This window comes from Mirounga leonina, unplaced genomic scaffold (genome assembly GCF_011800145.1).
Source record: "Mirounga leonina isolate KUSES-001 unplaced genomic scaffold, KU_Mleo_1.0 Mir_178, whole genome shotgun sequence".
Classification (NCBI taxonomy): Eukaryota; Metazoa; Chordata; class Mammalia; order Carnivora; family Phocidae; genus Mirounga; species Mirounga leonina.
In genome coordinates, this window is record NW_023270464.1 from 20,121,047 (window position 1) to 20,148,212 (window position 27,166).

The 27,166-nt window shown below is 38.9% G+C and overlaps 1 protein-coding gene and 1 pseudogene across 1 annotated transcript in view; both read left to right on the plus strand.

The window, feature by feature from the left end:
* AGBL1 (ATP/GTP binding protein like 1) overlaps positions 1-27,166 on the plus strand; it is an 813,331-nt gene that overhangs the window by 406,671 nt on the left and 379,494 nt on the right. The gene's annotated exons all lie outside the window — the stretch shown is intronic.
* Positions 7,931-11,627, plus strand: LOC118023145 (annotated as a pseudogene).

Here is a 27,166-nt window from a genome sequence, read left to right on the forward strand (position 1 = left end):
CGATGAAATGAGCTAAAAATTTGTAAAGACAAGGCCCCCTGGTTTTTTAAAATGGCTCCAACCCAAGAGGAGCTGAAGGCTTAGTTGGCAAGGAGACATAGTGTCAGATAGCAAGGCTAATGGGTAGCCCCTCGATCTCAGCTATGAAGGACCCAACTGCAGGATTAATATTATTTTTCCTACAGTTGTCCAAGGACTCATCTAACAACACTGCCTCTCAATGTTGAATGCTGTGTTTATTCCTTCTCTAAGCAGCCAAACTTACTAATCTGGAATCAAGTCCCTGACCGGGTGACCCCTGGGAAGTGGAGAAAGCCAGAAGCCAGCCTGATGGCATGGTATCTGTTGGACCTGAGTAATCCTTGAGAGAACACTGGTTTGCCGGGCATGACTGTTTCATTAAAGAGTTCTCAGAAGTGTCTGGATGGGTTTCAAATACCCTCCTTTGCCTTCCTCCACGTGAGTGGGGTACACCTGGTTGAAGCAAAGGATGAGAACATGAAACATCTTTAACTAATCCTGAGCTTTTTTGTTCCCTCCCCAATTTGGTTTCCGGTCATATTGGCCCACAGTTATAGTTGTGGTGTTTCAGCTAAACAACAGCTGGGACTTGACAGCCAGCCAGCTGCAGCCTGCTAGAGCAAACACTTGAGCTCCTAAATGTATAAAAATGATAAAATGACTAGACATATAGGTTTCTAATTGCAGCCAGGATTCTGCAGCTGGGAAGTCACCAGAAGATATATATTCTGTGTTGTAATCCAGCAATCATGCGCTCCACCCCGACTGAAAAGCACTTCCCTTTCCCCCAACCCCAAGATTGCTGCCAAGACGCGAAGTCCATTTCCAGCCTGCAAATGATGTTCACTTCTTATTAAGGAGCTGACCCAACTCTAGACTTGTAAATCCAGCCAAAGATTGAGCCAGGGAGATGGATCAGTTGAAGTTCGAGGGGGACATGATGATAAGGTAATGTCAGAAATAAGAGTCTGATGCGGGGCTTAGGTGAGATATGCGGGGGTCACAAAGGCAGCCCCCCAATCCAGCCACCCACAACACCGTCCACAAGATGTAGAGCAGAGCCTCTTCTTTCCTCTCTGCAATCTTCCCACCCTCCTCTGCCCTCCCCTCCTTCCCTCCTCTCTTTTCCCCTGTTCCTCTTATCTCTAGATGCACACCCTCCTTCCTTCACATGACTGCATAACTCATCATCCTTCTCTGCTGGACCTGTTCCAACAATGCGGAGATGTTCATCTTACTTGAATGTCTCTCCCAAGCATTGAGAGGGCTTTCTTCTTCCTTTGTAGCAGAAATTTCCCTGACATCAAATATTCATCCTTCCTTCTCTATATAGTTAGTCTTCCAAGCATTTGTTTTTGATTCGGGGGGAAAGACATGACCAAACTTCTGTAGTAAGTTTTCTTCTGCTTGAAATTTGGCTTGCGATACTGTCATTTCACAGTGGATTTAAAAAGCTGAGCTCTTTCTTTGTTCTCTCATTCCCTGGAGTACTGATCTTCAGCCTGTTGGACTAACTAGCCTTAATAGCAGAAGGACTGGCAGGGCGGTGGGGGGGGAGAAGGATGTGTGACAAAGGAGATCGAGAAAGGACAATACCTCTGGGATAGTGGAAAGCATTATCTGGCTATGTCATTGGGCCTGTGGTGCTACATTGCCCTGGTTTTTTGCTCTTTTGTGCTAGAACAAAAATCCTTAATGGAAAGGACCTTTTTTTTTTTTTTTTCTGTTCTTCAGGGTTGAGCCCAGAACCTGACATCTGACATACACTTAAAAATAATGCTTATCAGTGAACAGTGAATGAACTCTAGTCAAATCTGGTTGGATCTGTTTGTACTGATGGTAATGCCCTACATTTGTAAGATTTTCCAAAATGTTTCCACATATATCATTTTACTTGATGTGACTATTAGTGAGTTGTCACTTTTTCCCTACACTTTCATGAATGAGCCAGAAAGCATAAAAATGAGCAAGTACTTTGAAGCAGAGAATTTAACCAGAAGGGAACAGTGGCATAGATTATCTAGATATATCACATACCTGGCCTGTTGTGGTTTAGATCAGAGTCAGCAAATCATAGCCTGTGAGCCAAATCTGGCCTGCAGGTCATTTTTATAAATGAAGTTTTATCAGAACACAGCCATGCTCATTCATTCCATAATGTCTGTGGCTGTTTTCTCACTACAGTGGCAGAGTTGAATAGTTGTGAGTGATGGTCAGGCCCACAAGGCCCAAGATATTTACTGTTTGGTCCTGGACAGAAAAGATGTGTTGACCTCTGGTCTAGATTTTACTAACAGCAGGTGCACATGTCACATTTAAGGATGTCAAGGAAGGTAGGGAAATCCTGTCTGCCTTTGGAGCTCCTCTTGATTGTTGGGTGTGTTTTCTTTTTCTTTCTTTTCTTATTTCATAAAAAAGATTTTATTTATTTATTTTTGCGGGGGAGAGAGAGAGAGACAGAGTGAGCGCGCATGAGCTCTGTCAACGTCTAGTGCGTTGGGGTCCCTGGGTAAGGGTCTACGAAATAACCAGGACACAGGGGATGCAGAGCAAAGGCAGCACTTGCAACTGCATACTGCCGTTTACTTCTCACGTAGCTATATACTTGCAGAGATCAGATAAACATAACAATGTGTACTTAAAGTATCAAGCCAACATCCGTGAAGTGAAATATACACGAAATTCAATAAGAACAAAATACATCCTGTTTATGCTTGCAGAATAAAGAATTCTCTTAGCCATCCTCCCTTTGGAGACAACATGTTCTTGGTCTTTAGAAAGAACACTTCCGATTAGAAAAGCACACTTTAAGCTAGGCAAGAGCCACTTCCTGCTGATCCAGGCATTTAGAACTTGCAACATGAGATAAGGGGAAGAGAACATTTTCTCCTCCTGGCCCAGGCCTGCCTGGCCGTCCTTAACCTCAGTGCAGTCCTCAAATGATCTGGGCCTGCAAGGGGCTTACAAGCCTATACCATCTCAGAGCTCGAGCTTGAGCAGTGGGGGTAGGGGCAGAGGGAGACGCAGACTCCCTGCTGAGCAAGGAGTCTGAGGCAGGAGTGGATCCCAGGACTCTGGGATCATGACCTGAGCCAAAGGCAGATGCTTAACCTACTGAGCCACCCAGGTGCCCTGGGTGGTATTTTTAGATCAATCATCTACATAATACACTTAAAAGAAAGTTTAGGGAGTAAGCATGGGGAAAATAAATAAAAAAACAACACAAAAACAAGGGCTTTTTACTCCAGTTTGTTGTGGTGTCTAAAAAGGCTCAGCGTGAGGCACTCCCGAGGGCCCATTGTTGTACAAGGCACCTGCGACAGCGCGCAGCCTCCCTTCTTATCTCAGACTTTCTGTTGTCTTTACACTTGAGAAGTCACTCCAGATGCAGTAATTAGGTCTGGGTGCTTTTCATCATCCGTGGAGTGGGTGCAGACTGCCTTTGCTCTGAGAACTTAATTTTTTTTCCCTGAAGGATTCCTGAGTAGAGTGAACATATGGGACCTCTCACACCTGTAGGCATTTTAGCAATTTCCTCTGATGAATCCATTTGTAACCCTCTTCTCAGTTATACCAACGGGTTCCTCTTCTTTTCTTTTATTATTATTTTTTTTTCTCGCAGGCTCTGAAAGATTTTGCCTTTTGCAGGGCCAGGAAGTCATGAGATATCATGAGCTATCTGGTTAGCTGTGGGGAAATTTTTGCATTTGGATGACTTTGTAACTTGGATAAGTTGGGGTGGATTTTTCTATAGGCCGATCCTTTTTATTTATCTGCATGAGAACACCCTATTCTAGAAGTCCAATTCCAGGATTTGCAGTTTGCCTCTTTATCTTGGTGACTGTCATTTAGCCTTACTGGTTTTATCAGTGGGTTATAGATAAGGAAACTGATGGCAAACTAGTTAAGTGACCTCAAGATTAGATTGAAATCCTGCAAGTAAAAAGAATATCGAAATGCCCTGTTTCATGGAGGCATCTGCTGTGTTAAAATAGCATAGACTTTGGGATAAGAGGATCTGGGTTCAAGCCACATCTCCATCACTTACAAGCTCCAGGTCTGTGGTTGAATTGCTCTGTAACTTCTCTGAGCCTCAGTTTCCTCTTCTGTGAGATGTGGATGATCACAGTATCATCACCCTCACTGAATTCAACTCCATTATATTCATTTTGACAGAATTCTCTTGAGCATATACTTTTTCTAGGCTCTTTGTCTAGCACTGTGGTTATACAAAAATATAATTTTTTTCTCCTTCAGAGCTTACGCTGTGCTGAGGAGTCAGAGACACAGAAAGGTGGTTTCATTATGACTTGGTACAGATTCTATGGAATATGATCCAGGTTGTGTAGGGATATAGGAGAAGGATAGTTTGCTCAGTCTGAGTGTCCAGGGAAACTTCCTCTGAGACAGGATACCTGAACAGTGACTGGATTAGAGTCATCAAGCTAAGAAGAGGAGTATTTGGGGAGGAAAGAGCTTGAGGGGAGGACATTGAGAGATGTTTAGAGGACACATGGAAGAAGACAGACTGGCAGAATGTGAGTGGCAAGGGAGAGTGAGAAACCCAGGGTGACTTGGACACGCCAAGGGACAATGGCATCATCTATAGAGCAGGATGATCTTTTGTCAGGGGGAGTCTCATGGCCCCTTGAGAAACAGAAAAGAGTGCTTTGAGCCCACCCTCCTTAATTGTGGAAGTTTTAAAGTCTCTTGATATTTCCAAGATTTCCTAAGGCTTAAGTTCTCATGATCTCCTGAGTGTATACACTTTCTTCTGTAATGCCGTGGGTTTCTACACTATATTTATCCACATGCGAAACTGTTCACTTCACTTGTTGCTGCAAATCACTCAGAGAAACATTCCTGAACATTGTAGACTCAATCCAAGGGCTTGTTGATAGATGGTAGTCATCCTGGGTACCACGAAAGAAAGCTTTCCAGATTATTTCCTTTACAGGCCTGTGCTCAAAAACCCCGTTGGCCTTTGTCCCCTCCTGCATTTGGCCTCCTAGGACCCTTGTCTTCCCTCTTCACTGCTTCATTCACACTCTGTTGTTTTCTCCTCCTCTTCCCTCTTTCTCTGGAGCCACAAACCATTCCCCAAACCTCCCCACTCTCAGAAAGGTTGCTCCTTATTCTCAGAACCTTTGGTGTTCACTGGCATCCTGGCTCTTGTGACATTGAGACAGGAGGTGAGTGGGGGAAGCATCACCTTTTACTCTGTTTATTAAGTTTTTCCTTCAGAAGTTAGTTCAGGTTCTGGGATAGTACTTGTCTCTGGGACATCAAGTTTACTCTCTGGTTTTACTTCTCTTAGGAGATGCTTCTCAGAAGCAGTAGTTTTGTAGGTCATCTTGTCCTTTCCCTAATGTTTGTATTTAAAGAAAGGTGATTGTTGAGTATTATTCTCCCCTCTTCACTGGCTGTTCCCATGTTGATTTTATAAGTTCTGCAGGATAATGTCTCAGTTTTGGGCTGAGGAGCTCAGTTTGTCCTAGTGGGCTGTCCTAGAGAGGATGAGACTGTGGGTCTAATACTCAGGCTAGGTAGTCACACAATTAAAAAATCCCAGTTCCATTGCTACAGGCTGCACCTTCATTCTGCTAGCTGCCCCAAAGGTGTATGCCATTGATCACAAAGTTAAACAGGTATGAATGACCCTGAAAAATCTATCACCGCCCTGGGATCGTAAGCCTACTCTTACATCAGCACATTCATTGGCCATGAAAATCTTTATTTAGCTAGCACTAGGGTTTTTGCCTGATTTTTATGACTGGGATAATAGGGCCAGGACCCTTTTGCTTGTGACAAAAACTCATGAAAACTAGCTTAAGTCAAAAAGAGAATCAATGCTCATTTATCAGAAAAATACAAGGGGACAATGGACTTCCTCTCCTCTCCGCATTCTTCCCTTTAAACCTGCCCTCTCTTTCCTGGTTAGGTTTCCCAGATAATAGAAAAGATGATCACCAGAAGTTTCAACTATTCATAGCCTTTCAGTACTCATGGCTTCTAGATAGGATTCATCCTCTTCCTTGACAATTTTAGCAGCAGTCCTGGGGCAGGCTTTAATTGGCACAGTTTGAATCATGTGCATATCCAAGAGCCATTGAGTGGGTGTGAAGGAATGTGGCACTCTGATTGGCCAGATCTGGGTCATGTGTTCAATCCTGGAACTAAATATGAAATGAGCCTCTTCTGAAGCATTGGGATTGAGGATGAAGAATACTGATGCACCCAACACATGCTGGATTTATGCTTCCTATCCCAATGAAGAGGATACGGTCCTGGTAGACTGGGGTCCAGTCCTCACACCCTGCTCAGCCCTGTCAACTGTTAGGCACTGGATCCTGATCCCATACCCAAGTTGTTGATTGGGATCCTGTAGTGAGACTGTTTACAGTTACTATAGTGCCATAACTACCTGAGGGTACACATCAACACTGTATGGTTGCTGCCATAGTATCTCACTGTCCTCATATATATGGAAAGAAGGTAGTTCTAAATAAAAGTGTTAACATATATAGTCTTTTATACACATATATAGTCTTTATATGTGCTATATTTTATGAAAGTATATATACACATATATAGTCTTTTACTTGGGAGCAGTGATCTTTGAAAAATAAATCTCAATAATTCCCACTTCATAACAGGTATACCACAAGCCATTATACTCATGTATTTGTTTTGTTCATAAAATAATTCACACATACTGTAATGCAGAGAATAATGTGAAGAATATGCTTAAAACTGATGCTAATACTTGACAAATTGTAATGCTTTTACATATTTGCTTCTGGTTTATTTTTAAACAAAGAAATATTGAAGATAAGGATTGAAGCCTCCTTGTATCCATTCAAAACCCAATTTCCATCCTTTCCTCTCCAAGATTACAAATACACTGAGCTGGTGTTTGTCATTCATATATCTCTATCTATCCATCTCTCTATCTGCTTCTGCTTTTGCATTTTCTCTTTGCCTTTTTTGGTCAATTTTTCTATGCCTGTATATGACTAGCTTACAATGTTTTCATAGAAAATGTTAATTTAAGTTCTCCATTAATTAAAAGTAAACACACATACACCCCCCAAAAAAACACCCTAAAATTAACAGCAACAACAAAAAAATCCTCATATGTAACTTTTTCCCAAGTTGATCTACCAGCTTTTGTGAGATGTTTAAGAAAAAAGAGAAGAAACAAAAACTCCCACTATGATTGTGATCTTGTCGATTTCTCCTTGTAATTATTTTTGCTTTTGTGTTTTGAAGTGATGTTGTTAGGGGTATACATATTCATGGTTTTCTGAGAGTTTCTTAGTGCATTGTTGCTTTGAGGGTTATATTTTGTCTCCCTTTATTCTGATTAATGATTTTGCTGTGAATATTTTTTCCATGTAGTAGTGATTGTTAGAGGTTTGTTTATTACTCAGTTTTCTCTTATTTTGTGTTTGCTGATCATCTCTCTTTTCCTATTTTATTATTTTTTATTCTTTTTTTGTGTGTATTCTATTCATCTTCTTTCTTTGGATTTACTCTGTTTTTCCTCTTTGATCCTTGATTTGAAGAAATTCATTTTATGATATTTATCATTTACAATATAAATTTGATAAGCATTATTTTCTTATATTGCAACCTATTTTGTAATTTCCAACATTATTTCTTTAAGCCCGTGGATTGATTAAATTCTGTCTTTAGGCATCTGATGGTGGTAGAGGTGGTTATTATTATTAAAATAATTGTTCTTATAAACTTTGAGGTAATGCTTGATTTCTAATTCGGTCCCATTGTGATCAGGGAACCTGGACTATATGGGAATAGTTCTTTAATATTTATTGAATAGGAATCTTCTTCATAACATATATGGTACCTGACAAATTTTTATGAATGTTTAATATATGGTATAAAGATGGACATTTCTCTTTTGGGAGCAGAATTATTTAAGATCAAGTTTTTCGATACAGTATTTAAATTTTTATCTTATTTTTTCTTTTATCCTTTTTTCTATTTGATTTATCAGTTTCTAAAGGAAGTTTATTAAAAATATCCTAATATTATTTGTCCTTGGAACTATTTTATCTTGTCTCATGTTTTTGTCTTAAATTTAATTTCCCCCCAATATTAGTATGGCTAAGTCAGATAGAAATATATCTAGTGAATCTTTTTTTTCCCCCAAAGATGTGTTTTCAACCTCTCTCTGGTAATTTAAATATTCTTCTTCTAAATATTATGTAGCTGAGGTGTTTGTTTGTTTTTAGAAAATCCAATAAATAGTAGCATCTTTTAAAAGATTACTTAATTTTATGTTTACTGTAAGTGCTGACCTATTTGCATTAATTTCTTTCATCGTATTTTGTGCTATTTATTTAACATAATTTTTTCTTTGCTTACTTTTTTTAACCCCACCATTTCTACCTCTGTTGGCTTATAGATTTTTAAAAATTCCTTTGTTTTTCCCCTCTGCCAGATTGGAAGTTATTAATTATTTTTTTATTATTTTTAAAAAAATTTCCTTAATTAAAAAAATATTGAAGTGTAATATACATATAGAAAATTGCACACAAAAAAGTGAATTTGTCACAAACTGAGCATTCACGTAACTCACGTACAAGAAATAAAACATTGTCGGGGGTCCCGGGTGGATCAGTTGATTAAGCTTCAGACTCTTGATTTCAGCTCAGGTCATGATCTTGGGGTCCTGGGTGGAACCCCAGGTGGGGTTGTGACCTCAGAGTGGAGTCTGCTTGAGATTCTCTTTCTCCCTCTGCCTCTCCCCCTTTCTAAAATAAATAAATAAGTAAACTCTTAGAAAAGAAATAAAACATTGCCGATATTTCAGAAGCACAAAGCATTAGTGCATTTTAAAGATAAATCTTTAAAGTTAGTTAAGTTCCACTCTCAGAAACTTCCTGCTTCTGTGTTCAAACCTTCTGCCTCTGGGGCACGTCCCATCCTTCCAGCCTGTGACTAGCAGCGTAGAAAAAAAGAATTACCTATTATCTTCTTGCCCCATATAAACCGTGAGGCAAACAAAAAAAATAAAATAAATTTTAACCATGAAGAAGTCTTGCTCATCCAGGCTGGTAAGTGCAGCAACCAGATCAGTGCCAAGTTCTGGGAGGTAATCAGTGATGTGCATAGGATCGACCCAGCTGGAACCTACCTATAGTGACCTGCAGCTGGACTACATCTCTGTGTATTATGATGAAGCTACAGGTGGCAGATATGTTCCTGAGGCTGCCTTGGTGGATCTAGAACCTGGGGCTATGGAATCTGTTCATTCAGGTCCTTTTGGCCAGATGTGAAGACCAGACAACCTGGTTTTTGGTAAGTCTGGGGCAGGCCATGGGCTGCTCTGTAGAGTGGCCAAGCTGGTTGCCTCAGTCCTGGATGTGGTGTAGAAGGAGGCAGACAGCCCTGACTGCCTGCAGGGCTTCCACTGGAGCCGCTTGCTGGGTGGGGGCACAGGCTCCAGAGCGGGCACCTTGCTCATCAGCAAGACCACATCATGAACACCTTCAGGTGGTACCCTCACCCAAAGTGTCCCACACTGTGGCTGAGCCCTACGACACCACCCTCTCTGTTCATTAGATGGTAGAGAACACAGATGAGACCCACTGCATGGACAACTGGGCCCTTTAGGACTTCGGCTTCCACACCATTAAGCTGACCACATCCCGCTGAAGGGACCTGAACCACCTGGTCTCAGCCACCATGTGCAGCATCACCACCTGCCTCCCATTTCCTGGTCAGCTCAGCACTGGCTTCCACAAGCCAGCATTCAAGTTGGTGCCCTTCCTGCATCTCCACCTCTTTGTGCCTGGCTTTGCCCCTCTGACCAGCCATGGAAGCCAGCAGTGTGGGGCCCTCACTGTGCCCAAACTCGCCTGGCAGGTCTTTGATGCCAAGAACATGATGTCTGACAGTTCATGGCCATGTTCCGGCACAAGGTCATCTCAACTGGTATGCAGGTGAGGGCATGGACCAGATGGAGTTCACTGAAGCTGAGAGCAGCAGGAATGACCTTGTACCAGCAGTACCAGGATGCCACTGCAGAAGAAGAGGCCTAAGGCAGAGCACCATCACCTCAGGCTTCTCAGCTCCCCAGCCTTCTTCCTCAACTGCCCCTTTCCTGTCCCTCAGAATTTGCATTTCCCTCCTCTATCTTGTTTTGTTTTTGTTTTCCTTTTTTGGAGTGGAGGGCCCTAGGACAGTGCATGGCACATAATAGGCACTCAAATATTAATTTTTGTTAAATGTCTCCTCTCTTCCACTCTGGGAAACCTAGATTTCTGCCCTTCTGGGTGACCCTGTATTTCCTTTTGGTGCCCCCTTCTCCTCTCTGTCCATTTGATATTTCCCTTGGTTTTTAAGATAATTCTCCAGGAAGCTGGGTTTCATTGGATCCCCTTTAGAACCACGCACTGCAAACCCAGTTGATGGCCACCATCCATGTGATAGCCCAGGGGAAAGGAAACCAAGCTACCTCATAGCAGGTAGCGGTACCTATAAGGAAGGGGTAAGATTTTCCATTCTAGAGCAGTTTTGGAAAGGGGGATCCAGGCTATTGAAGTCCTAATTTCCAGGTGTTTCCCTGCTCCTCTCTCAGCTTCAGGGGAGGTGTTAACAATATTATCTCCATTTTTAGTCTTCCAAGCTCTGTTCCAAGCTGTTTCCTTTGTAGGGGTTTGCCCCCACTCTGTCAAGTACCATCCTTCCCTCTCCCACTTTACCTCCTTCACATGTTGGGTTCCATCTTTTTCCCCTGGTCAGAGAAGGGGGCCAAGAGGGAGAAGAGAGACTGGCCTTGTTCCCAAAACCCCCAGAAAGTCGATTCCCCCCTTTTCTTAACAAAACCCCAGCCCTGCTGTGTATATATGGAAAGGTGTGTACTGCCACCTGAATATTGGCGTTATTCCTCCAGAGAGGGGACAAGGAGACCCTTCGTCTTTTGGCAGTATCTTATCTCTTCCTTTTGCTATTCCCTTCCTCTCCCCACCCTTGGTTTTGTCCAATCCTACCCTTCAAATTTCTATTTTGTGTTGAACTAACTTTTTTTTTTCATATTGAAATGATGACATTGCCCCAAGAGCCAAAAAAAAAGAGAATTGAAAAAAAAAAAAGTTAATTAAGTTCTGTAAATTAGCTAAAGTTATACGGTATCTCTATACTTTCCCATATGAGATGAGGCCTTGAACAAACCTAACTAGTCATTAAACACTGTTTCTCACCTTCTTTAATGTTGTTTTTAACTTTAATTTCACTTAATTGAAGCAAAGAAAGTCAATTATTTTATATTTCTGCAGTTACATAAATTTACCCAGTTGCATCTCACTTCCTCTCTGTGTGCTGTTTTTGCTTCTTCCTAAAGTACATCCTGTGGTAGTTTTTTTCGGGACTGATTTATGAGAATGAAACTCTAAACTTCATTTCATGTCTAAAAATATCTTTATTTCATTTCACTTGAATGACTTTTCATGCTGACATAAAATTCCAATTTGACAATTAAGAATTGTCAAACTGGACAGTCAATACTTGAAATTTTTTTTCTCCATTGTCTTCAGGTATTTATCATTAATAATGTTAAACCCACACAATATAATTGACATTTATTTGAAAGAAATTTGTCTTTTCTATTTGATAGTTTTTAAGAACGTTTCTTTCAATTTTCACTATAGGGTGTCCTCCTATTTTCAGTATGGCGTCTCCCCCTTCTCCCATCTGTGCTTGATGACCCCACCTGTGGGTTCTGTATGGTTCTGCCCCTTGAGAATAAATCTTCAGTCTTCTGACATGGAAGGGAAAGAAAGGTTGCTTAGTCATATAACATGGGGAATGGGATCTGAGGGTCTGATTTCTTTTCATACAGACTTTCAACCAATACTGTATTTGGAAATTTTCTGTATGTCTCATAGTGAGAGACACCATTTGCATCCATTTTATGATCTCTTTCTCTTGTAAATTGGCTTCCTTTCTTTTGATGTATAAATTTGAGGGATCTCTGATCTGCTAATTCACATAGCACTAGACCATCTGCTTTCAGTCTCTCAATATTTAGATATTTCTTGTCTGTTGTCACGCCTTCTATTTTCTGTGTGTTTGGAGATTTATGAATATTATTAAAATCCTTTACAGTAATTTTGGAGGGGGGTTCCTGGAGATATAATAGATGAGTGCATATATTCAATCTTCAGTGTTTAAATAAAAATCCTTTCCATTAAGATTTTACAGACATTGGAAATTCTATTAACAGAAGATAGAGTCCTTCATTTCATAATTAGAAATATCCCAGAGAGACATAGCACATTAACTTATAATTATAAATGGCTGTTATGCTTCCCTCTTTATAATTGACCCCCGATTCAGAATTAATTGCTTCCATATCCCTGTTATATCTCCTTCACATATTTACAGTTTTTGGTTGGCAGGCCTCAATAACTAGACTGTGAACTAGTTGGGATTATGTTCAAGGCACTTTTGCACTTGAGTATCTTTGGTCGTGATCACAGTGCTTGGTGCAGAGGACGCTTCATAAATGCTTCTTCAATAAAATGGAATAATTTAGAATCGAATTAGCACAAAAACTTTCAGCTATGACAAGAGTGTTTCTCACCCATTGGCAAGAAATTTCAACCAGATGTTCCCTGTGTTCCCAGATTTTTCTCCCAGATTTGCCACACGATTTGATTGATCATTGGGTTTGGCAACTGGCATTATGAGGAGATTAAAACCTCAAGTAATGCTAAATTAACAATATTCCTTTATGTTTGTATAATTCTTTCATTGTCTTAAGATGTTTCTGTAGTCATATGTTTTTTTAATCCTCCTATATCCCTGCAATATCAGAGAGTTACAAGGTGTACTTTATTTTGTTTTTGTGTATTCTTTCGAAGAATACAAGGTACTGGTGGGGATAATTATCATCAATTTGGGAAAATAAAAGAGTATTTCCTTCTTTAATGTGATTTTCTGTAAAACTATGAGAAGCCAAGGGTAAAGAGACCTCTCTTTATTCTTTTTATACATACAAAATAAAGTTCCTATTTAGTACAAGCGGCTAGACACAATTTTAAGTATCCCGGATATTCTTGCCTACACAATAGCTGACATCCAACAAAGGTCAGCAAGAGGATTAATGACCATTTTTGCCTAGAGTATAAAGAGTTGCTATTGTTAATTCTGAATATTGTCTATTCTATCCCTAAAGAAACAGGAGGCCTGGGGATTGTGGCTGGGCTGTGGTTCCAGGAGAGAGGAATGGTGTGGGTTTGGCAAAGGTGAGGGTCTGTGCGTAGACACTTTGAACAAAGTGAAATGGAACCATGAAGCTCTGATTACACAAGGGAATGTTTGCAAAATCAAGGGAAAGATCCAGAGCAAGACAGCCTGGTAAGAGCTTTAGAGGGTGCTAATTCAGACTAAAAAGAAGGAATGCACATTGAATAAGTTTATTTATTGTGGAATAAACAAAGAATGCAACCTCTGACCTCCACTAATTGGTATTTACAGTTTAGTTCTCTCAACTAGGTTTATAGAATGAAGTTTGTGTGGGCGCCTGGGTGGCTCAGTCATTAAGCGTCTGCCTTCATCTCAGGTCATGATCCGGGGGTCCTGGGATCGAGCCCCGCATGGGGCTCCCTGCTCCGCGGGAAGCCTGCTTCTCCCTCTCCCACTCCCCCTGCTTGTGTTCCTGCTCTCACTATCTCTCTCTCTGTCAAATACATATATAAAATCCTAAAAAAAAAAAAAAAGTGTGTGTGTGTGTCTGTGTAAAGTAAACTTTGTGCCCAATAAGGAGCTAGAACTCATGACCCCAAGATCAAGAGTTGCATGCTCCAGGTGCCCCATGGAATGGGGTTTTGAGCTTCGATTTAGCTAGTATAAAGCTGTGCATTTTTAAATGCTTTAAAGGGGACGCCTGTGGGGCCCCTGGGTGGCTCAGTTGGTTAAGCGACTGCCTTCGGCTCAGGTCATGATCCTGGAGTCCCTGGATCGAGTCCCGCATCGGGCTCCCTGCTCGGCGAGGAGCCTGCTTCTCCCTCTAACCCTCCCCCCTCTCATGTACTCTTTCTCTCTCTCGTTCTCGCTCTCTCAAATAAATAAATAAATCTTTAAAAAAAAAGGGGGGGGGACGCCTGAGTGGCTCAGTCAGCTGAACGGCTGCCTTTGGCTCAGGTCCTGATCCCAGTGTCCTGGGATCGAGTACTGCATTGGGCTCCTTGCTCCGTGGGGAGCCTGCTTCTTCCTCTGCCCCTCCCCCTGCTTGTGCGTTCTTTCTCTCTCTCTGACAAATAAAATCTTTAAATGCTTTAAAGGAAGCTAAAGTGGTAAATAAATCATTCTGCCATCTTAAACTGTCCACAAGGTGTTCAGTGAAAGTAGTGACCTGGTTAGAGCCAGGAGACCCAAGTTTCAAATCTGCAATTGAATATAAAACATTCAATTGTTATGTAAACGGTGGGGAACAGGGGAATACTCCTTCCTCTTCAGAAAGATCAAATTAATTAACATCATATCATAGCATCAGGGATATCATCTGCTAATACCTAGCAGCTTTTCAGGTGTGACTCCCTTGGTTATCTAAAGAGTTTGTCAGTCTCCTCTCTGAGCTATTTTTATGTTAGCTGTGAGAAAGCCGAGTAACCTCAGTGTCTGTGGCCATTGCTGACTTGTCAGACAAAATGGGCAACTCGTACTACTGTTTTCTTCTCCTGAAAAAAAGACAGATAAACATCCATCATATAGGTAGGACTTCAGAGCTTTATGGTGACAGCTGATGGAAATGCCTTTCATGCCTGTAGGTTGTGGAGGGAGGCTTTGTCTCTCTCAAGGCTTGCTGATGATCATTACCTTGCAGAGAACTTACCAACACCTTATGCTTGACCTCAAAATGAAAGTTGGAGATTCACATGGTGGGCAAGAAAGGTGAGGACAGGGGCGCTGGGTGGCTCAGTCAGTTAAGCATCTGCGCTTGGCACAGGGCTCAAGGAGTGTGCTTCTCCTCCTTCTGCCTCCTCCCCCCTGCTCATGCTCTGTCTCTGTTTCTCTCTCAAATAAATATATAAAATCTTAAAAAAAAAAAAAAGTTGAGGACAAGTCAAAACACCTGATGTAATTTAAGCAAGACCCTTAATAAACAAGTAGAATCAAGATATTCAAAATTAATGTAGTTCCTAACGTAAGTATATTTAGTATGTTAGATGTATTTTAATGTATCATTGCTGTGATTTGGTATATGTGAAAATTTTTGGAAAGCAAGCTGTGTAGCTTCAGATTTTCTAACATTATTCATAAGGCTCTTCTACATTTCATCTCCAGCTAGATGATTAATAAATAGGGAACTTGAGCTATAAAAAAAAAAAAGAAATCTGAAGACAGGTTATTCCACGTTTCAGTGTGTAAATAGGTAGACATATGCTGGTAGAGTAAAACCTCAGTAATTAGGGGGCTAGTTGATGGAGTCTGTGCAATATGTAATGCTATATTTCACAGTTTTGGTAATTGCATTTACAAAATTGGGGTATAATTCACATACCATGAAATTCAGCCATTTCAAGTGTGTAATTAAGTGGTTTTTAATATATTCACAAAGTGGGGGTGCCTCAGTCCATTGAGCATCTGATGTCGGCTCAGGTCATGATCTTGGGGTCCTGGGATTGAGCCCTTGTCAGGCTCTGGGCTCAGTGGGGAGTCTGCTTCTCCTTCTCCCTCTGTCCCTCCCCCTGCTCCTGCTCTCTCTCTCTCAAATAAATAAAATCTTTAAAATATATATATTCACAAAGTGGTAAAACCATCAATAATCTCTTATTTCAGTACATTTTCATTACCCCAGTGGAAATGGTATACCCATTAGTAATCATTCCCAATTCTCTCATCCTCACAGTCCCTGGAAATCACTAATGTATTCTGTCTCTATGAATTTGCCTATTCTGGACATTTCATAAAAATAGTGTCATATCATATGTTGTTCTTTATATCTGGCTTCTTTCACTTAGCATAGGGTTTTCAAAGTTCATCCAAGTTGCATGTTTGACTTAATAATGATTTAATAATAATATTCTATTGAATGGACATACCACATTTGTTTATCTGTTCATCAGTTGATAGACATTTGGCTTGTTTCTACTTTTTCGTTGCTGTGAGTAATGCTGCTATGAACATCCATGTATAAGATTTTATGTGAACATACGTTTTTTCAGTTCTCTTGGGTCTCTAAAAGTGGCTACTGGGTCATATGGGTACTCTATCCTTGACATTTTAAGGAACGGCGAAACTACTCCAAAATAGCTGAACCGTTTTGTATTCCACTAGAATGTATAAGAGTTTCAATTTATCCGCATTCTCTAACATATTCTGTTTTATTTTAGCCATTCTAGTGGGTGTGAAATGGTATCTTATTGTGGTTTTGATTTGCATTTACCTAATGATGTTGAATATCTTTTCATGTGCTTATTGGTGATTTGTATGTCTTTTTTTTGAGAAACGTCTATTCAAATAATTTGCCCAGTTTTTAATTGGGTTCTCTTATCAGATATATGATTTGTAAATATATTCTCCCATTCTGTGGAATGTCTTTTACTTTCTTGATGGTATCCTTTGATGCCCAAGAGTTTTTAATATTGATGAAATCCAATTATCTGCTTTTTTTCTTTTGTCACTTTTGCTCTTGGTGCCATATCTATGAAACCATTGCTTAATCCAAGGTCACAAAGATGTGATCCTGTGCTTCTTTCAGGAATTTTATAATTTTACTCTTAATATTTAGCCCTATGATCCATTCTGACTTAATTTTTCTGTATGATTTGAGGTGAGGATCCAAATTCATTCTTTTACATGTGGATATTAAGTTTTCCTAGCACCATTTATTAAAAAGACTGTTCTTTCCTCCTTGAATTGTCTTGGTACCTTTGCAGTAAATCAACTGACCAAAAATGTGATGGTTATTTCTGAACAGTCAGTTCTGTTTCCATTGAGCTATATGTTTATCCTTATGCCAGTTCCATACTATCTTTTTTTTTTATTCTTATGTTAATCCCCATACATTACATCATTAGTTTTAGACGAAGTGTTCCATGATTCATTGTTTGTGCATAACACCCAGTGCTCCATGCAGAATGTGCCCTCCTCAATACCCCTCACCAGGCTAACCCATCCTCCCACCCCCCCTCCCCTCTAGAACCCTATTTGTTTTTCAGAGTCCATCGTCTCTCATGGTTCATTTACCCCTCCGATTTCCCCCGCTTCATTCTTCCCCTCCTGCTATCTTCTTCTTCTCCTTTTTTTTTTCTTCACATATATTGCATTATTTGTTTCAGAGGTACAGATCTGAGATTCAACAGTCTTGCACAATTCACAGCGCTTACCAGAGCACATACCCTCCCCAGTGTCTATCACCCAGTCACCCCATCCCTCCCACCCCACCCCCCACTCCAGCAACCCTCAGTTTGTTTCCTGCAATTAAGAATTCCTCATATCAGTGAGATCATATGATACCTGTCTTTCTGTTTGACTTATTTCACTCAACATAATACCCTCCATTCCATCCACGTCGTTGCAAATGGCAAGATCTCATTCCTTTTGATGGCTGCATAATATTCCATTGTATATATATACCACCTCTTCTTTATCCATTCATCTGTCGATGGCCATCTTGGCTCTTTCCACAGTTTGGCTATTGTGGACATTGCTGCTATAAACATCGGGGTGCACGTACCCTTTCGGATCCCTACTTTTGTATCTTTGGGGTAAATACCCAGTAGTGCAATTGCTGGATCATATGGTAGCTCTATCTTCAACTTTTTGAGGAACCTCCATACAGTTTTCCAGAGTGGCTGCACCAGCTTGCATTCCCACCAACAGTGTAGGAGGGTTCCCCTTTCTCCGCATCCCTGCCAACATCTGTCATTTCCTGACTTGTTAATTTTAGCCATTCTGACTGGTGTGAGGTGGTATCTCATTGAGGTTTTGATTTGGATTTCCCTGATGCCGAGCGATATTGAGCACTTTTTCATGTGTCTGTTGGCCATTTGGATGTCTTCTTTGCAGAAATGACTGTTCATGTCTTCTGCCCATTTCTTGATTGGATTCTTTGTTCTTTGGGTGTTGAGTTTGATGAGTTCTTTATAGATTTTGGATACTAGCCCTTTAACCGATATGTCATTTGCAAATATCTTCTCCCATTCTGTCAGTTGTCTTTTGGTTTTGTTGACTGTTTCCTTTGCTTTGCAAAAGCTTTGATGAAGTCCCAATAGTTCATTTTTGCCCTTGCTTCCCTTGCCTTTGGCGATGTTTCTAGGAAGAAGTTGCTTCGGCTGAGGTCGAAGAGGTTGCTGCCTGTGTTCTCCTTTAGGATTTGGATGGACTCCTGTCTCACATTGAGGTCTTTCAACCATTTGGAGTCTATTTTTGTGTGTGGTATAAGGAAATGGTTCAGTTTCATTTTTCTGCATGTGGCTATCCAATTTTCCCAACACCATTTGTTGAAGAGACTGTCTTTGTTCCACTGGACATTCTTTCCTGCTTTGTCGAAGATTAGTTGACCATAGAGTTGAGGGTCCATTTCTGGGCTCTCTATTCTGTTCCATTGATCTATGTGTCTGTTTTTGTGCCAGTACCATGCTGTCTTGATGATGACAGCTTTGTAATAGAGCTGGAAGTCCGGAATTGTGATGCCGCCAGCTTTGCTTTTCTTTTTCAACATTCCTCTGGCTATGCGGGGTCTTTTCTGGTTCCATACAAATTTTAGGATTATTTGTTCCATTTCTTTGAAAAAAGTGGATGGTATTTTGATGGGGATTGCATTGAATGTGTAGATTGCTCTAGGTAGCATTGACATCTTCACAATATTTGTTCTTCCAATCCATGAGCATGGAACGTTTTCCATTCGTGTCTTCCTCAGTTTCTTTCATGAGTATTTTATAGTTTTCTGAGTACAGATCCTTTGTCTCTTTGGTTAGATTTATTCCTAGGTATCTTATGGTTTTGGGTGCAATTGTAAATGGGATCGACTCCTTAATTTCTCTTTCTTCTGTCTTGTTGTTGGTGTATAGGAATGCCACTGACTTCTGTGCATTGATTTTATATCCTGCCACTTTACTGAATTCCTGTATGAGTTCTAGCAGTTTTGGGGTGGAGTCTTTGGGGGTTTCCACATAAAGTATCATATTGTCTGCAAAGAGTGAGAGTTTGACTTCTTCTTTGCCAATTTGGATGCCTTTGATTTCTTTTTGTTGTCTGATTGCTGTGGCTAGGACTTCCAATACTATGTTGAATAGCAGTGGTGATAGTGGACATCCCTGCCGCGTTCCTGACCTTAGGGGGAAAGCTCTCAGTTTTTCCCCATTGAGAATGATATTCGCTGTAGGTTTTTCATAGATGGCTTTTATGATATTGAGGTATGTACCCTCTATGCCTATACTCTGAAGAGTTTTGATCAAGAAAGGATGCTGTACTTTGTCAAAAGCTTTTTCTGCATCTATTAAGAGAATCATATGATTCTTGTTCTTTCTTTTGTTAATGTATTGTATCACATTGATCGATTTGCAGATGTTGAACCAAACTGGCAGCCCAGGGATAAATCCCACTTGGTCATGGTGAATAATCCTTTTAATGTCCTGTTGGATCCTATTGGCTAGTATTTTGGTGAGAATTTTTGCATCCATGTTCATCAGGGATATTGGTCTGTAATTCTCCTTTTTGATGGGGGTCTTTGGTTTTGGGATCAAGGTAATGCTGGCCTCATAAAATGAGTTTGGAAGTTTTCCTCCCATTTCTATTTTTTGGAACAGTTTCAGAAGAATTGGTATTAATTCTTCTTGAAATGTTTGGTAGAATTCCCCTGGGAAGCCATCTGGCCCTGGGCTTTTGTTTGTTGGGAGATTTTTGATGACTGCTTCAATTTCCTTAGTGGTTATAGGTCTGTTCAGGTTTTCTATTTCTTCCTGATTCAGTTTTGGTAGTGGATACATCTCTAGGAATGCCTCCATTTCTTCCAGGTTATCTAATTTGCTGGCATAGAGTTGCTCATAATATGTTCTTATAATTGTTTGTATTTCTTTGGTGTTGGTTGTGATCTCTCCTCTTTCATTCATGATTTTGTTGATTTGGGTCATTTCTCTTTTCTTTTTGATTAGTCTGGCCAGGGTTTTATCAATCTTGTTAATTCTTTCAAAGAACCAGCTCCTAGTTTTGTTGATCTGTTCTTTTAGTTTCTATTTCATTGATTTCTTCTCTGATCTTTATGATTTCTCTTCTCCTGCTGGGTTTAGGCTTTATTTGCTGTTCTTTCTGCAGCTCCTTGAGGTGTAGGGTTAGGTTGTGTACTTGAGACCTTTCTTGTTTCTTGAGAAAGGCTTGTATTGCTATATACTTTCCTCTTAGGACTGCCTTTGCTGCATCCCAAAGATTTTGAACAGTTGTGTTTTCATTTTCATTGGTTTCCATGTACTTTTTAAATTCTTCTTTAATTTTCTGGTTGACTCATTCATTCTTCAGTAGGATGCTCTTTAGCCTCCATGTATTTGAGTTCTTTCCGACTTTCCTCTTGTGATTGAGTTCTAGTTTCAAAGCATTGTGGTCTGAAAATAGGCAGGGAATGATCCCAATCTTTTGGTACCGGTTGAGACCTGATTTATGACCTAGGATGTGATCTATTCTGGAGAATGTTCCATGGGCACTAGAGAAGAATGTGTATTCCATTGCTTTGGGATGGAATGTTCTGAATATGTCTGTGAAGTCCATTTTTTCCAGTGTGTCATTTAAAGTCTTTATTTCCTTGTTGAGCTTTTGCTCAGATGATCTGTCCATTTCAGTGAGGGGGGTGTTAAAGTCCCCCACTATTATTGTATTGTTGTCGATGTGTTTCTTTGCTTTTGTTATTAATTGCCTTATATAATTGGCTGCTCCCATGTTGGGGGCATAGATATTTACAATTGTTAGATCTTCTTGTTGGATAGACCCTTTAAGTAGGATATAATGTCCTTCCTCATCTCTTATTACAGTTTTTGGTTTAAAATCTAATTTGTCTGATATAAGGATTGCCACCCCAGCTTTCTTTTGGTGTCCATTAGCATGGTAAATGGTTTTCCACCCCCTCACTTTCAATCTGGGGGTGTCTTTGGTTCTAAAATGAGTCTCTTGCAGACAGCATATCGATGGGTCTTGTTTTTTAATCCAGTCTGATAGCCTGTGTCTTTTGATTGGGGCATTGAGCACATTTACATTCAGGGTAACTATTGAAAGATAGGAATTTAGTGCCATTGTATTGCCTGTAAGGTGACTGTTACCGTATATTGTCTGTGTTCCTTTCTGGTCTATGTTGCTTTTAGGCTCTCTCTTTGCTTAGAGGACCCCTTTCAAGATTTCCTGTAGGGCTGGTTTTGTGTTTGCAAATTCCTTTAGTTTTTGTTTGTCCTGGAAGCTTTTTATCTCTCCTTCAATTTTCAATGACAGCCTAGCTGGATAGAGTATCCTTGGCTGCATATTTTTCTCATTTAGTGCTCTGAATATATCCTGCCAGTCCTTTCTGGCCTGCCAGGTCTCTGTGGATAGGTCTGTTGCCAATCTAATGTTTCTACCATTGTAGGTTACATATCTCTTCTCCTGAGCTGCTTTCAGGATTTTCTCTTTGTCTATGGGACTCGTAAGTTTTACTATTAGATGTTGGGGTGTTGACCTATTTTTATTGATTTTGAGAGGGGTTCTCTGTGCTTCCTGGATTTCGATGCCTGTTTCCTTCCCCAAATTAGGGAAGTTCTCTGCTATAATTTTGCTCCATTATACCTTCTGCCCCAACCAGTTCCATACTATCTTAATAATTATCTTTGTAGTTGGTTTTAAAATTTGGAAATATGAGTTCTTTAACTTTGCTCTTCTTTTTCAAGATTGTTTGTCTATCCTGTGTCCCATGTATTGCCATAAGAATTTTAAGTTCAGGTCATTGAGTTTTGGGAAAAAAAAGTCAGCTGAAATTTTGATAGAGATTGTGTTGAGTTTTTGGGTCAACCTGGGAAGAATTGCCATTTTAACAACATTAAGTTTTCAAATTTATGAACAGGGGATATTTCCATTTATTTAGGTGTCCTTTAATTTCAATAATTTTTGTAGTTTTTAGTGTACAAGTCTTACATTTCCTAGGTTAATTGATTCCAAAGTATTTTATTCTTTTTGATGCTATTATAAATTGAATTATTTTTCAGTATTATTACAGGTTTATTGCTAATATACAGAAATATAGTTGATGTTTGCATTTTGATCTTGTATTCTCCATTCTTTCTGAATACATTTATTAGCTCTAATTTCTTTTGTAGATTCTTGAGAATTTTCTATATACAACATTATGTCACCTGCCAATAAGGATAGATTACTTCTTGCTTTCCACTCTGGATGCTTTTTATTTCATTTTATTGCCCAATTTTTCTGACTAGCATACCCAGTACAGTGTTGAGGACATGTAGGTGAGAGCAGACATTCTTGGTTCATTCCAGGTCTTAGGGGAAAGCTTTCAACCTTTCACCATTAAGTATAATGAGAACTGTGGGTTTTTCATAGATATCCTTTGTTAGGTTGAAGAATTTCTCTTCTATTCTTAGTTTATTTCTTCATGTTTTCTATCACAAAAGGGTATTGGATTTTGTAAAATGGTTTCCTGCATGTACTGAGATGATAATGTTTTTTTTTTTTGTCCTTTATTCTATTAATATGATGTATTACATTGATTGATTTTCAACATGCATTGATTTTCACGTTGAACAAACTTTCCAATTCTAGAACAAATCCCACTTGCTTGTGAACAACATGTATAATCATTTTCATACATTGTTGAATTTGGTTTGACAGTTATTTTGTGGAGGATATTAAGATCTACATTTCTGGAGGATATTGATCTTTAGTTTTCTTTTCTGTGATATCTTTGGTTTTGGTATCAGTGTAATACCAGACTTACAAAATGAGTTGGAAAGTGTTTTTTCTCCTTTTGTATTTCGAAAGAATTGGTGAAAAACTGATTTTAATTCTTTAAAAGTTGAGTAGCATTTACCAATGAAGTCATATGGTCCTGGGCTTTTTTTTTGCGGAAACTTTTTTTTTTTTTTGGAAACATTTTTGACTATTAATTCAGTTTCTTTATTTATTATAGTTATGTTCAGATTCTCTGTTTCTCTGTGAATCTGATGTAGTAGTTTGTGTCTTTTTCATACATCCACTTCCTTTAGATCTTCTTTTTTAAAAAGATTTTATTTATTTGAGAGACAGCGAGAGAGAGAGCACACACGAGTGAGCAGGGGGAGGGGCAGAGGGAATCTTAAGGTGCCTTTGTGCTGAGTGTAGAGTGCCACACAGGACTTGATCTTACAACCCTGAGATCATGACCTGAGCCGAAATCATGAGTTGGATGCTTGACTGACTGAGCCACCCAGGTGTCCTGACTTCCTTTAGGTTTTCTAATTTGTTGGTGTATAATTGTTCATGGTATTTTCTTTTAAACCTTTTAGCTTCTATAATAAGAATATTCTCTCTTTCATCCCTTATTTTAATCATCTATGTCTTTTCTCTTATGTTATCAGTTTAGCTGAAAGTTTATAAATTTTCCAAGAACCAATTTTTACTTCATTGAGTTCTCTGTTGTTTTTCTATTCTTTATTTCATTGATTTCTGTTTAGATTTTTATTTTCTCCTCTCTTCTACTTGCTTTGGGTTTAATTTCCTCTTTTTTTCCCCTAGTTTTTTAAGGTGGAAGTTAGGTTGTTGATTTGAGGTCTTTCCTCTTTTTTAATATAGGCACTTGTAACTATATATTTCCTCTAAGCACTGCTTTTGCTTTGTCCCATACTTGTGATACATTGTTTTTTTTTTAAAGATTTTATTTATTCATTTATTTGAGAGAGTGAGAGAAAGAGAGAGAGAGAGCACATGAGAGGGGATAGGGTCAGAGGGAGAAGCAGACTCCCTGCCGAGCAGGGAGCCTGATGCAGGACTCGATCCCAGGACTCCAGGATCATGACCTGAGCTGAAGGCAGTCGCTTAACCAACTGAGCCACCCAGGCGCCCCTACATTGTGTTTTCTTTGGATTGCTCTCAGAGAATTTTCTAATTTCCCTTGTGATTTCTGCTTTGACCCATTGATTATTTAGTGGTGCATTGATTATTTTCCACATATTTGTGAATTTCTCAAGTTTCTCTTTGTTACTGATTTCTAATTTCATTTGCTTTGGGTCACAGAGATTACCGTGTGTGATTTTAAATCTTTTACATTTATTGAGACTTTCTTTTTTTCCCGGTGCAAAAAGGTGCTTTTACTATATAGCACGGGGACAGGATTGGGCAGAAAGAGCTACACTGGGATTGTAAGGAGTGACTGATTATATACTTTCAGTTAGTGGGGGTTAGGGATAACATAAGTCTCTAAGGAATCTGAAAGCAAAGTTTCCAGGACCTTGAGGTTCTAGCCTTCTAGCCATTGTTAAGATATGGTTACTTTATGGCTTATCATGTGATCCATCTTGGAGTATACTCCATGTGCACTAGAGAAGAATGTACATTTTGCTGTTGTTGGACTAAGTGTGCAATAGTTGTGTTAGTCTAATTGGTTTATAGTGCTTTGCAAGTCTTATCTTTTCTTGTTTATCTCTGTATAGTTGTCCTTTAATTACTGAAAGTGAGGAATTGAAGTTTCTAACTATTATGGTTGAAATGTCTATTTCTCACTTTGTTTCTGTCAGTTTTGACTTCATATATTCTGGCTATTACTGGTACATATGTTGACAGTTGTTATATCTTCTTAATGAACTGATTCTTTACTGTTTTATAATAACCTTTTTTGCCTCTTGCAAAACTGTTTTTGGACTTAAAGTCTGTTTTGTCAGATGCTAGTATAGCCACTCAATCTTATAATTGCTGTTTGTTTGGTATATATTTTTTTCCATCCTTTTACTTTTAATCCATTGTGTCTTTGAATACAAAATATGTTTCTTATTGACGGCTTATAGCTGGCAACACTTATTTTTTAAAAATCCATTCGTTCATCTCTATCTTCAGATTGAATGGTTTAATTAATTTACATTTAATGTAACTATTGATCAGTGAAGATTTATAGTTATCATTTGTTATTTGTTGCTTATATTTCTATGTCTCTTTTTTTGTGTTATTCTTCCATTCTTCCATTACTGCCACCTTTTGCATTAAATAAATAGTATCTAGTATGTCACTTAAATTAATCTGCCTATATATAATTCTTTTCTAAGAATTTTCCTTGGGGATTACATTTAATATGTTTATTTATAACCATCTAGATCAGATTAATGTAATAGTATACAAAAATGTGTTCTTATATAGCTTCATTTCTTCTTTCTTCCTTTGTGCTATCATGCAAATTATACCTTTATACATTGTATGCACATCAACACAATTTATAACTACGCCTATGTAGCTGATTTTTAAATCAGATGGAGAAAAAGTTATAATAAAAATATGTTTATACTGTCTTTTATATTTGCCTATGTGGTTACCTTTGTCAGTGCTTTTATTTTTTTCATGTGTATTCTCATTATTGTCTAATCTGCTTTCATTTCAACAAGAAAGTGTTCCTTTAGAATTTTTTGTAAGACAGAGCAGTTAGCAATGAATTCCCCATTTTTGTTTATCTGGAAGCTTCTTAATTTCTCCATCATTTTTTAAAGGATTGTTTTGCTAGACATGATTCTCGGTTGGCAGTCTTATTCTTTCAATAATTTGAATACGTTATTTTATGACCTTCTGGCTGCCAATGTTTCTTTCTTTCTTTTTTCTTTTTTCTTTTTTTAAAAATTTTTATTATTATGTTCAATTAGCCAACATATAGTACATCATTAGGCCTCCAATGTTTCTAATGAGAAATCAGTTTTTAATCTCATTTTGGATCTCCTGTATAGTATTAGTAACTTCTCTATTGATGTTTTCTTTCTTTCTTTTTTTTTTTTTAAAGATTTTATTTATTTATTTGCGGAGAGAGATAGAGCATAAACAGGGGGAGCGGCAGGCAGAGGAAGAGGGAGAAGCAGGCTCCCCGCTGAGCAGGGAGCCAGACAGAGGGCTCCATCCCAGGACTCTGGGATCATTACCTGAGCTGAGGGCAGATGCTTAACCGACTGAGCCACCCAGGCATCCCTCTATTGATGTTTTTCTTTCTTTCTTTCTTTCCTTTTTTTTTTTTTTGTCTTTTAACATTTTGATTATGATGTGTGTAATTGTACACTCTGAGTTGTCTGTCCTGGAGTGTGATGACTTTCTTAGACGTGTAGATTAACACATTCCATCAAATATAGGAAGTTTTTGGTCATTATTTATGCAACTATTCTTTCTGTTTCTTTGTCTTTCTCTTTCATCTCTTTCTGTGACTCCCATTAAGTACATGTTGGTATACTTAGTGGTGTCCTAATGGTATCTGAGACTGTTCATGAATTTTTTTTTTTCTTTCTGTTCTTCAGACTGGATAATCCCATTGAATTATCTTCATGTTCATTGGCTATTTCTTTTGTCTGCTCAGGTCTTCTGTTGAGCACCTCTAGTGAATTTGTCATTTCAGTTATTGTACTTTTCAACTCCAGAATTTCTACTTGGTTCTTTTATGTAATTTTTTATCTCTTTATTGATAATATCTATTCATGGAGACATGGTTTTCATAATTTCCTTTAGTTTTTCAGACCTGGTTTTCTTTAGTTCTTTGAACATATTTACAATAGCAGATTTAAATCTTTGTCAGTAAGTCCAGTATCTGAACTTTCACAGGGAGTTTCTATTTACTGCTTTATTTCCTATGTAGGGGTCATTTTTTTTTTTTTTTTTGCATGTCTATAGTTTTTTGGCTGAAAAGTAGACTTTTGAAATTGCATAGTGTTACAGTTCTATAAATTAGGTCCTTCCCCTCTACCAGAGTTTGCTGTTTCTTTAGTAACTTTGTTGAACTAATTCTATAAATTCTATATTGTTTGTCATGTGTGGCCACTGAACTTTGGCTTGGTTAGCTTCATGATCAATTTAATTATTAGATAGAGATTTTCTTAGTTGCCTGGAACTGATACTGGGGAGCATGCGGGCCTGTTGGGGGCATGCCTTCATCAGTTTACAATTCTGCCTTAGTCTTTACTTCCTGCTTGTGCAGAGCTTCAAGTTT